Source organism: Papio anubis, unplaced genomic scaffold, assembly GCF_008728515.1.
Source record: "Papio anubis isolate 15944 unplaced genomic scaffold, Panubis1.0 scaffold1352, whole genome shotgun sequence".
NCBI lineage: Eukaryota > Metazoa > Chordata > Mammalia > Primates > Cercopithecidae > Papio > Papio anubis.
Window position 1 is genome coordinate 1 of NW_022161306.1, and position 12833 is coordinate 12833.

At 48.0% G+C, this 12833-nt stretch overlaps 1 long non-coding RNA gene across 1 annotated transcript; it reads right to left on the reverse strand.

The window, feature by feature from the left end:
• Positions 1 to 7224: 7224 nt before the first annotated feature.
• LOC103881551 lies at positions 7225 to 10990 on the reverse strand. The gene is made up of 3 exons (XR_002520029.2): positions 10476 to 10990; positions 8065 to 8181; positions 7225 to 7881 (listed from the first exon to the last, which is right to left on the reverse strand). It is a non-coding gene; the product is annotated as an uncharacterized LOC103881551 (long non-coding RNA).
• Between the last annotated feature and the right edge of the window lie 1843 nt (positions 10991 to 12833).

Below are 12833 nucleotides of genomic sequence, written 5' to 3' on the forward strand. Positions count from 1 at the left end.
AACATACTTATTCTGAACCAGGGAAGGAGAAGCAATTCAAACATTTAAATTTAAATTGCTATGAGAACACGGATTTGTTAGAAACTGAAGGAGCGAGCAATGCTTCTAAACTCCATGCTTTTCCATCAGAATACAGAGATAGACAACCTCGAAATGCAGTTTCTTCACAATTGTCTTTATCCAGTCATAACATTAATTTCCCTAAGAATCAAATCATAAAATAAATATTAAACTCATGACATATTCTCTGACTAAAAGAAGGCAAGATAAACTGAACAGTTAGTTATCAGTGTAATAAATTATGTAAAGGAATCTTATCGCTGCATTTTTTAATAACGAAACTAGAAATAATCTAAGTTTCTATCAAAGAATAAACAGTGAAACAAGTCTTGTATACCCATTCTTTGGAATATATTTGAGACATTAAAAATAGAGGCCAGGTGCTGTGGCTCACGCCTGTAATCCCAACACTTTGGGAGACTGAGACGGGAGGATCACTTGAGGTCAAGAGTTCAAGACCAGCCTGACCAACATGGTGAAACCTCGTCTCTACTAAAAATACAGGCATGGTGGCACACACCTGTAATCCCAGCTACTTGGGTGGCCGAGGCAGAAGAATCACTTGAATCCAGGACGCGGAGGTTGCAGTGAGCTGAGATCGTGCTATTGCACTCCAGCCTAGGTGACAGAGCAAGATTTCATCTCAAAAAAAAAAAAAAAAAAAAAATAGAGAGTTAGAATCTCATGCACTGATATGGAATAACGTAACTGATATATTGCTTATGAAATAGCAAAATAAAAAACAATATAGTATGATATAATGTGTTCAAAAACTGTACAGGTATTTATCTTTTTTTTTTTTTTTTTGGAGGCAGGGTCTCACTCTGTCACCCAGATAAGAGTGCAATGGCATGATCACAACTCACTGCAGCCTCAACTTCCTGAGCTCAAGTGATTCTCCCTACTCAGCCTCCCAAAGTGTTAGGATTACAGGCGTGAGCCATTGCACCTGGCCAACTTTATATGTATTTATAAATTTATAGAAAACATCCAGAAAAATAAACCCCAAGCTATAATAATTCCTTCTAAGAAGGGAGTGAGTTTAGAACAAAGAGGAAGACGTGGGAGATTTTCACTACATAAAGATCTCTATGATCTAACATTCTTAAAACAGCATGCATTTCTTTTATAATTAGAAAAAGAGGAAAAATGTAAGCCCTATTACCATTTGGTAGGAGGGCAATAGTTTTATTTTCATCAGTATTTGTATTGCATGTTAGTGCACAGAACGAATCTAGAAGAGAAAGCCCAGAGGAATAATGAGAATAACAACAACAAAAAAATCACACCCAAAAAAGTGAGAAGGTGTTATCTTTACATATCAACAAGCATTCCAGGTGAGTGGTGGTTGGGATCTACCACTGCTCCAGCTCCCTCAAATCACCTACACCCCGACAAGGGGAAGGCAGAGGACAGGGAAGGCCAAGTGCCAGCAAGTGCTCTCCCCAACCAAAGGCCTGTTTCTGCAAGTTTCCTGTCATTAAGAAGAAAATGGAGTCCTAATGAGATGTGGACCCCTTTGGGATGCTGGCAGAGAAACAAAGTAGAATATGTCATGATCATACCTTAGAGGAAGACTTCTAGGTTGAGATTTGAAATTCATCCACAGCTTGTGTGAAGTAAATAAAGCTACTCTACCTCTCCGAGTGTCAGTTCCATCACCTATAAAATGGGGATCACATGTCAACTTCATCAAGTTGTTGCCAGAGTTAAATTCACAAAGATATTTAAAAGTGACTATTAATGCAAGCGTCCACGTTGTTTAAAAAAAAAAAAAAAACAGCATCAGACTTCAAAATACACAAAAGGAACAATATACATGTGTCCAAAGACAAGATGATCAGCTTTCTAAGCAGCCTGAGGCATGTAAGAATGAGATCTATCCCTAACTAGAACTCTTCACAGCTCCAATGAAGAGGACATATGCAGGGCCCCAAGAGGCTAAGTGCATGGCCAGTGTAGAGTGACTGGTGTAGTGAGGGTAGAATCCCTTAAGACCCTCTGAAATGCAGTTACACAACAGGCTCCCAGGAAACACTGGAGCAAACCAGGCAACTGAGCAGATACTACCAGGAATGGCAGAGCAGAGGGTCGGAGCCATAAATCTCAGCAGAATACACTAAACTGCAAAGAGCTCCTGGCTCTGTGAACAGCAGCTGTGGCTGCATCAGGACCAATCTTCTGAGACAGCTGCTGGGGACAGCTGAGATCACGTGTTTTGGCAGCAACACACCCAACAGCAGTGCCTCTTGAACACACACCACAAAATCCTCTCCATTTATCTTTAAGGTGATGGATGGTGGATGTCCTCACGTTACAACATCCCCACCAACTATTGCGGACAAGCATATTTAGAAATGCCCACCTAACGAGGGAACAGTCAGGAGTAGAATGAGAATATTGAGGGATGGGGGAGGAACGCAGGTACTCGACCCCACAGACTCTACTGAAAACAAGAGAAGAATCGCTGCGCTGTGGTCTCCCTATACTTCCTCATCTTGCCACATCCATAGATACCACATGGTTCTTGTTCCTTTATTTACAAAGGTGCTGATGAGCCTGTGTGCAATTAATCCTGAAGGAGTAAAATTCTTCACAAAGTACAATAACAGTATCTAATATCCATGACCAGGGTTTTTAGGTTTTTTTTAATAGTAATCCACATTCAGAAATCACAAATGAAGCCTATTGGAATGTATATGAACAAGGTCTTATTTTCATGTAGATTAACACCTTGGTTTTTATGGATTAGACATAAAAGCTGGCGCCATTCCAGAATCAAAGGAACCGTCCCTGAGGACGTATGGAAATTAGGGACATCAATTATTAGGAAGATACACGAAACTAGAAGTGCTCTCAGAAGTTTCCATTGTCTAGGCAGAAAAAGTCAACAGATCAGCCTGAGAGAGTAAAGGTACCTCTGCGAGTGCCGGGGATAATGAGCTTTCCATTCAAAGCAAAGATGTGAAGCCTGAGGAGTTACAAAGACTCCCCAAGTGGTCCACACCTTGAAAGTCGCTCCCACCTGTTCCTGAAGATTGCCATCTGTGTTTGAGACACTGGCCAATCAGGCATCTGTTGAGGTGAGGCCAATGATATGACGTGTAAAATGCCTAAACCATCTTAATCTTTAGGTAGTTATTTGGGGGACTTTCCACCAAATGGGTTGGTGAAAAATGGTGCACCAGAGACACAAGCCTGGGAATTCAGATTTTCTCCTCTGCTTTTAGCATCTCCTGGGTAAGCCAATAGTGGCCCTCCCTGACCCCTCAACATCCACATCCGCAAAAAAAGGCGCTGGTGAGGGTGATATTTTCACGAAGCCACAGGCCATGTCACCCCGTGCAAAGGTCTGAACTTGTGCACTGGCGGGCCAGGCGGCGGATTTCTCCCCAGAGCGGTGGAACTGCTCTCTGGCTGGAGAGAAAAGAGAGCAGCAGCACAATGGACAGCTCCCAGACCTGAGGCCAGTTCCCACAGCAGCTTAGAAAAGCAGGCGGCTCTCAGGGCTGCAGGAGGAGCGATGCCCAGGAAAGACCCCGGGTGCAGGTGGGAGAGGGAACCCAGCTGAGCAGCGGGAAGTAGGGTGAGGACCACACCCGTCCGAGTTGGACAAGGGCGAGGTGCATATCGCGGCGTCACGCCTTCCTCACTACCCAGCCCGGACCTGCGCCTCCTATCCCTCTCCGGACTCACTTTCCTTGGCAAGGAGGTGCACGCGATCAGTAGACCAGCATAGTTGTGGAAGCGGCGAGGTCCACACTGCCTTTTCCAACCCTCCTGGCTGCCGGCCTCCTCGCATGTCGCCTGCTGAGATTCTAGTTCAGCCGCCTTGCTACCAATCGGTGGGGAACCGTTAAGAGCCACTGTTTCCAGCCTGCCTAGCCAGGCGCTCGCCGCCCGGCTCTTCCCCGGAGAACTGCGCCCCGTCCCCGAGCCTGGGTTATGCTGGGATTGTAGTCCCGAAGCGCCTGAAACAACGGGCGGGAGCAGTGAAGAGACGACAACTCCCAGCATGCACAGCGAGGTCGCCAGAGCCCGGCTTCCCGCTTCAGGACTGCGGGACGCCCCATGTTCATGCTGGCTAGGATTGTAATCCGGTCGCCCTGCGATTAAAAAACTGGAAGCTAATCAAAGACGACAACTCTCAGTGTGCCAGGCGTAGCTCCCACCCACTAATCCACACCTCCCCGTGTCCAGATCAGTACTGCCATGTCAAGGGGAGCCTGGCTGTTCCCAAGCCTCTTCTGCCTGCCAGGCGACAGTGGGACCAGGGCGGCTGGTCCTACCTTGTAATTATGCCACTACCTCTTCCTAAAATGCTGGTTTCATGCTTTGTCAGTGCCAGAAGTTTGATTTCTCTCGAAGCAGCAGAGAACCGGGGGCTGTTCACAAACCTGTCAGGGTTGCCATAGTAACGTTACTCTTCCTGAAGCTGGACTCGCCCCGCAGCTTCCCTCGGCCCCGCCCCTTCGCGCCGTGTTTCTTCCCTTGGCCCGGCCTCTCCCCTCAGCACCGCCCCTTCTCCTCGCCCCGCCTCTTTTCTCGGCACCGCCCCTTACCCTCGCTCCGCCCCTGACACGCCTCTTCGGACATGCGCAGTGTGGTCCCTGCGTGGGAATGGCGTTAATGGCAAGATGTCTGACACTTCTGGGACATTTTGGGATCCCAAGCGGGAAGCTCCCTCGTGAGTGTCTGAAACTGTCAGTTCACTGCCAGAAATGGATATAGGCGAGCCCTAATAACCTAGCACTTGCCTTTTCAAAACCGCCGTTTCCTCCATCCTCTGGGTTGTCACAAATCCTCCTTTGCACCCCAGGAGTGCCCCTTGGACCCCGAGCTGGCTGCAAGGCCCACACCTGGGTCAGACCTGGCACAGGGACGCTCCTGCCACTCTAATAAAGAGTAGAAAACGTCACACCGAAAAGCCTGACCTTGCTGTATCCAGTCAGGAAACAGCCACAGGGAAGGGAGCCCCTAAGCCACTTTGGGAGCCACATCCACCACTTCTCTGCCCCCGACCCAGGCTGATTACTAGCTCTTAGGGTCCTACTGTGGACGTCCATGCCATAATTAACGCAGGTGCAGAACCAGAGAGCCCCTTGGTCCCATCACATGAGGGAAGTTTGTGTGGTGAGGTCATGAACAGTGTCTGCGTTGCTGCTGTGAATAGGGCTTTCTTGGAAACAATTTTAATTTCCCTTTTTAAATATCCCTTTGGAACCATGTTTAATAATTTGCTGGTGGAACTTAACAGTGATAATTTTTTGAATCCATTTTTCTTTTCTTTTTCTGAGACAGAGTCTCACTTTGTAGCCCGGGCTGGAGTGCAGTGACCCCATCTGGGCTCACTGCAACCTCCGCCTCTCAGGTTCAAGTGATTCTCCTGCCTCAGCCTCCCGAGGAGCTGAAATTACAGGCACCCAGCACCACGCCCGGCTAATTTTTTCATTTTTAGTGAGGGTGGGTTTTACCATGGGCCAGAGGCTGGTCTCGAACACTTCCTGACCTCCAAGTGATCTGTCCGCCTTGGCCACCCAAAGTGCTGGGATTACAGGCGTGAGCCACTGCGTCTGGCCTGAATCCATTTTAACAGTTAGTTTTTCAGATTAACTCGTGGTACCCCACGACTACATGCTACTGAAACTAGAGGAGGCACAGCCTCAGCTCCGTGCAGGACGGATGCACAAGAGCAGAATCTCCACGGAACATCTTTCTGGAGCATCAGTGTTACTGCAGGATTTGGAAGGAACAAATTCAAATAATTTTCAACGTAAGACACTGGAAATTTAAGAGAAATCTGGAAAGTCATCTGCTTTTAATAACTGCCAGTCATCTGTGCCTAAGTCAGACTTTCTCCAAGGGAAAAAAAAAAAAAAAAGGAAACTCTAAGGAGAACCTATTTTTCATTCTTCTAAGTAGTTAAAATTAGAAATCACAGCAAATCAGTAGAAAGCTCTGCCCTGCCATTCTCCTAAATCACAATATGGCCTTGGTATGGTTTTATTTGTATTTTTTGGAGAGGTTTGTTGACATATTGGGTATAAAAATTGGGGGGAGGTTGACCAATTTTTGGAAGTTTTCAGCTATTTGTTGGTGATTTACTTTGTACCTCATTTAATTTTTCTGCCTCCTCTCCAACTTGGACTCAATCACTCCATAGGTCTCTAAGACTTCATTTTCTTTAAGCTTTTTCACTCTTTTATTCAGAATGGGCAATTTCTATTGCTCTGTCTTCTGTTTCTAATCTTTGAATAAGCTCAAAAGTATTTTTCAAATTTCCTTATCTTCCTATTGTTTCATAATTTCCATTTCTTTGCTGAGGTTCCACATCTTTTCACTGTTAGAATATTTTCCTTTACCCCCATGAACAGATTTATAATAGCTGCCTTTAAACATCCTGAATTAGAACACCTTGAATATCTTAGGATCACTTCTACTGCCTGCTGTTTAAATTGTGTATGGATTCTATTTTCATGTTTCTTCACATGTATCATGAATTTTAAAGTTGTGTACTAAAACTGTAAAGAATCATTATAGAGACGCTCATTTCTGTTGTGTACCTTTAACAGCGGTGTTATTTTTTACAACAAGTGTTAATTGGGCTGGATTCAAACGTCAATACCTATCTCCCCTACAGTGGGCACAGCTGAAATCCCCATTCAGTTCTTACTGTAACAATATATAATATATTATGCTGATGTCATCATTATAATCTGTGTTAATTCAACAAGCTAATCTGGTATTACTGAAAGCCAGGACCTCAGTTTTGTCTGCTTATTGGATTTTTCAAATTATATAGTATGTATACATTTACTTCTACTTTCTTTTATACAACATGATATTTGTGATATTCATTCATGTATTGCAGATAGCTATAGTCTGTACTTTTTTTTTTTTTTTTTTAAGGTGGAGTCTCACTGTGTTGCTTAGGCTGGAGTGCAGTGGTGCAGTCTTGGTTCACTGCAACCTCCACCTCCCGAGTTCAAGCAATTCTCCTGCCTCAGCCTCCTGAGTAGCTGGGATTAGAGGCATGCACCACCATGCCTGGCTAATTTTTGTACTTTTAGTAGATACAGGGCTTCACCATGTTGGCCAGGCTGATCTCAAACTCCTGACCTCAGGTGATCCACCTACCTCCGCCTCCCAAAGTGCTGGGATTACAGGCGTGAGCCACTGCACCCAGCCAACAATTTTTTTTCATTTTAACAATTTTTAAGTATGCAGGTCAAAGGAATTAAGTACATTCACACTGTTTTACAAGCATCCTCCGCATTTATAGGGAGTGTTTTTGCAAAACTCAAACTTTGTACCTATTAAACACCGCACCTACTTTCCTGTAGCCCTGGGAACCAGTCTTTTACTTTGTATTTCTGTCAACTACTCTAAGTACCATGTATGAGTGGAGTCATACAGTATAGTGAAGAAATCATGAGGAAGTATAATACACACTATATAACAAGTTTATTCATTTGAACACAATCACTAACGATCATTAGTACATGGTGATTATAGAGGAAGATAGATTAAGAAAAAAATGATTGGATGAACACATTAAATTTATGAAAATGACGCCCAAATACTACAGCAGTGAGTCCCCTCCTCCAGTCACAGGGCTGGTCATGGTGGAGCTGAGAGCCCAGTGCAGCTGTCTGACTCCCAGAGCCCATGCTCGGCCCAAACTTCACTGAGCCCTGAGGCCTTCTGCCCCTGCCACCTGGGCACTCAGTGGACCTGAGATTTTTCATGGCCTGGTCTTCTTGGCCTTGAGGGCGTGGCTGGCCTCCTAGGATGGGGGCTCAGTGGCAGGATAGGCTGTAGCTGTAGGACAGAGCAGCAGCTGTGAGGCTCCAGGAGCCACACCTCAGGCCTCCCTCCCAGTCCCTGCCCAGGGCTCCCATTCAACAGGGCCTGCTGCTGACCAAAGAGCTGTGGCCACAGGCTGTCTGAAACTGACCACAAGACAGTCTCCACCCACTCTCTGTCAATCTGCTAAGTTCTCACCTCTCAATCAGACTGTGCCACTCCATGGACTTGAAACAAACCCCATATTCCTCCTGAGTCTGAAGATAATTCCCTCTTGTCACTGAAGCAGCTGCATTTTTGGAGGACTTTGATCTCCTGGAGCCAGAGGGAAGGACAGGAGGCTGACAGGGCCTGGGTGGAAGATGCTGAAGGGCCCTTAGGGAGGGAGTAAACAGAGGCTGATCTCTAGGGCTTTTCTCTTAATGGGTCCCATCTTCTCCAATCCCATGCAGTCCCAGCCTTTTCTCAGAGTTGGATATAAACAGATAAACAGCGACCCCCTAGGAATTTGTCCATGATTCCTGTCCCCTACCCACAGCCTCCATTGGGATGGGTCTCCTCTGTGTATCAAACCCTCCCAATAAATCCAGGATGCAGAGGATGGAACCGGGGAGTGTTGTACCCAGGGTAAGTGGGTGGGAGTCTCTGACTTCCACATCTCCACCCTCCCCCAAGTGAGGGCCCCAGCTGCTCCCCTCTTTTTTCCTTTCTGGGTGTTGATCACATTTCCCTGGAAGACAGCCAGCCAAAGACCCTCAGAGAGGCCCCTGGCCCATGACTTGCCCCCATCCCCACACTCTCCCACGCTGCACTACTGTCAGGCCAGCAGGGGTGAGGGATGTGCACAGAACAGCACTGGGCCCTGCATCAGGCCTCCAAATGCATGAGGAGGTGTGGGAACTGTGGCTCAGGGACCTTCTGCCCCAACAGTCTCTGAAAACAGACAGGCAAACGGAGGCCTTGTATAGAAAGAAAATGCTTAGAAGCTGCCTGACCTGGGAGGGGCCCAATTTCCCTCTCCTTCCATGGGCATCTCTTGGAAGTGGTGCCGAGTCCCAGCTCCCAGCTCCTGCAGCTCCTGCAGCTTTGCAGTCAGGCAGCTCTGCAGCTTCACCACTCAAGGAGCAGGATCAGTAGCTGCTCTGGAGCCCACCATCCAGAGGCAGTAGAGGGCCTGACTTCCAGCCCACTGGGCAGTGGCATGGGAGGACCATGGGCTCAAGGAGGAGCCTTGCTGAGATGGAAGGGCTGGGTCCGGGGCTTTCTCCTCCCAAGCCTCAGGATCCCGGTACCCGACCTGCCTGCCCCAGGCTCACTCCCTTTCACACAGTCCTGCATGGCAGTGTGCAGCTTCTCCAGGTAAGTGAGGAAACTGCCCAGAGAAGGCACATCCCCCTGGGCCATCAGGGTGGTCGTGGTGGTGAGCTCCCGTTGTCAGGTGCCCACCCAAGACCTGTCCCCTGAAATCTCACCAACAACTCCTGCCTGGACACCCCCTCCCCAGGTCTCCCACTTGCAACAGCCCAGGACCCTCAGCTGCCTTCCTCAGCCCTCCTCCTCCTCTCCCCATCTCCCCAGATGGCCTCCAAGGCCACCAGACACCCCCAGTTACTTCTATGATAGGATTTTAACAAGTCATAAGGTCATGGGGTCCCCTGTCCCATCGTTCCCCAAATCTACACTGAGCCCAGCTCACCTAAGCGGTTTCTCTGGTCTCTCTAATGGAGACATTTCAGGCCCTGTGGCCACAGGAGGGCAGGGCTGGGGGACGAAGACCTCCTGCTCTCTTAGTGTGGAGGCCTCCAGCTGGGGGGAAAGAAGCCTGTCCTCCGACTCCCTGGAGCCCCTCCCACCACAGACCCACTCACCTGCTGCCCCACAGCCTCATCTGCACTGTCTGGGGATTCGTCTCCAGCATGGCCAATCTGGAGTTCCCCACCTGCCAGGATCAGCCCCGCTGACCTCAGATCCTGGATAACCGGCCTGAGTCAGCTGTTGCAATGCTCCCACCACCTTCAGTGAGCCCTGATTCTAGATTCACTCCCAGCTCCAACACTGCCTGTGTCACCTTGGGCAGGCGGCCAGGCCTCCCTGACACTGTTTTCTCAAAAGGGAAGTGTGATGGGAACCACACCTTCCTCACAGGGCCTCCTGAGGACTCGGTTTCATGTGACTCTCAGCATTGCTCTCACCATCATCCTTCGTGGGAAGAGCCAGGCACAAGCACCCTCAAATTCCCTTCCTCCCCGAGTCCCATCATGACCCTGTGGGGCCTGCACAACAGGCTCATCATTTGTTCATTTGCCAGAGGAGGAAACAGAGGCCCAAAGAGGGCAGCGATGTGCCCAGGCCCTCACAAGAAAGGCTGGCTCCTCCCACACCCGGAGGCCCTGTCCCACCTGCCTTCACCCCACACCCCAACACCACCACTGACCAGGGTCCCATCCCCTGGAGTCTGTGGGTGTCCACATTCCCATTCAGGCTCAGCTATGGTGGGAGGGGACAAGGTGTATTTGGAGGCCTGGTTGAGCAGCACCTGCTTGTCCCAGCCCCACTGGAATTTCTGCTCCACACGCCAGGCTTTGTGTCAGACCAAAGGCATCACTTACCCCATGATCCACCAAGGAAGCTCCCTGCACAGAACCCTCTCTTCCTCCACTCAGGGAGTGGCCACCCAAGATGCCATCTCTGACTGACAGGGCAGGGTCTTCCTAAGGTACTGGGCGGTGACATGCCACTTCCTCATTTCCAGGGAAGGTTCTGAGATCTGGTCAGGAAGGATCCACAGGGAATGCAAAAGTCTCCAGATACTTATAAACCATGTGGAGCTTTTGGTAGTGCTCATTGGGCACTGGGGTGAGGATCCTGTGACTGTGACTGATTAGCAATGTCTGCAAAGGACAGAGTGGGGAGCCACAGCAAACACATATATGTTCACCCCTCGTTTACCAATTGAGACCCACCTGGCCTGTGAGATTCCTCTGCTGTCCCCATCCTTGGTGCAGACAGGGTGACTCTCCCTGTAGAGGTGCAGAAAGAAGCAGTAGCAGAGGCCTGGCTTCCTGGGGAATTGCTGGGCTAGTCTGGGGAAGGAAGGAAGCCCCACCTACCACATCCACCCCACAGCCTGAGGAAGCCTCCAAGCCAGCAGGATGGACGCATGGGAACCAGAGTCTCCTGCCTTCTGCAGGAAGCCCATCTCACCTGCCCAACAGCCCAGGCTACAAGCAACACCATCCCATTCCGGGATCTCTGCCCCAAGCCCCCAACCTGCCCATAGGCCAACACACATCATTCTGTTAATCCAGACTAGACAGGGCTGGAGTTTTTCAAGTAAACCTTTAGTGAGAAAGATACACACACACACATGTGCACACCCCTACACCTGGCCCAGTACCCCTTCCAGCCTAATCTTTTTCTCTACCCCCAAAACACTCTTCTTGACTCCTCATCTCCCACCTCTACTTTTCTCGATGTGCAAATCCTGTCTAGTGTACTGTCTTTTCTGAAAAGATTTTTAAATTTTCTGGAATTTTTCTGGTGGAAAAGAAGGGAGATTTAAGAAATAGCCAAAGTGAAAGAAGAAATTATTTGAGAATAAGAAGCAGATGTTTGATTCCTGCCCTTCTTGAGGTCTCAAAAGGGATCAAACTGCCTGATGAGGAATTTCTACTGCCTGGTCCTGTAAACCCTAAGGGCTCCATGGGTCTGGGGAGGGAGCTCTGTGGAGGCTACAGCAGCTCCATCTTGGATGTGAATCCACCATGTTGACTTTGGATTAACCCCAGTTCTGGGGATGCCTTTAAGATTTCTACTTGATCTGCTGTTCTTGTGTAAGAGCACATACTTACCGTAAATCTTTTCCTTAGGTCAAAGCTACCTAGATGTCATCATACAAATTACAGGCTACGATGTGCACCTCATTCTCTTTCTGGAAGGCTGACCTTAATTGTCCTGCACATTCCTTATAGAGCATATTTACCCTTTTCCTATACTAAGTAAGCCCTAAATCTTGGGGATAACAGCCTGGGGAACGACCTGTCTTGTTACCACCTAAGACCATGCTTCTGTCCACAAATTCCCCCCCAATAAATTACCTTTTACTGACAAACTGGATTTGTCTGTCTCATTCTTTGGTTTCTTGACTCCTTCTGTGTCGGGCATTCCTTTGCAGATACAGCCCTTTCATGAAACGAGGCATATTAGTCCATTCTCACACTGCTATAAAGAAATACCTGGGTGCCGGGCGTGGTGGTTCACACCTGTAATCCCAGCACTTTGGGAAGCCAAGGTGGGTGGATCACCTAAGGTCAGGAGTTCCAGACCAGCCTGACCAATATGGTGAAACCCCATCTCTACAATAAAATACAAAAATTAGCCAGATGTGGTGGTGTGTCCCTGTAGTCCCAGCTACTCGGGAGGCTGAGACAGAAGAATCGCTTGAACCCAGGAGGCAGAGGTTGCAGTGAGCCCAGATTGCTCCACTGCACTCCAGCCTGGAGCAATGGAGTGATACTCCATACAAAGAAAGAAGAAAGAAAGAAAAGAAGGAAAGAAGGGAAAAAAAGAAAGAGAGAGAAAGAGAGAAAGAAAGAGAAAGAAAGGAAGAAAGAAAGAAAGAAAGAAAGAAAGAAAGAAAGAAAAGAAAGAAAAGAGAAAAGAAAAGAGAAAAGAAAGAAAGAAAAGAAAGAAAGAAAAGAAAGAAAGAAAGAAAGAAAGAAAGAAAGAAAGAAAGAAAGAAAGAAAGAAAGAAAGAAAGAAAGAAAGAAAAGAAAGAAAAGAGAAAAGAAAGAGAGAAAGAAAGAAAGAAAGACAGACCTGGAACTGGGTTTAACTGTCTCACAGTTCCACAGGCTGTACAGGAAATAGCAAAGTGGCTTCTTCTGCTCAGCTTCTGGAGAGGCTTCAGGGAGCTTCAAATCACAACAGAAGGGGAAGAGGAAGCAGGCATATCTTACATGGCTGGA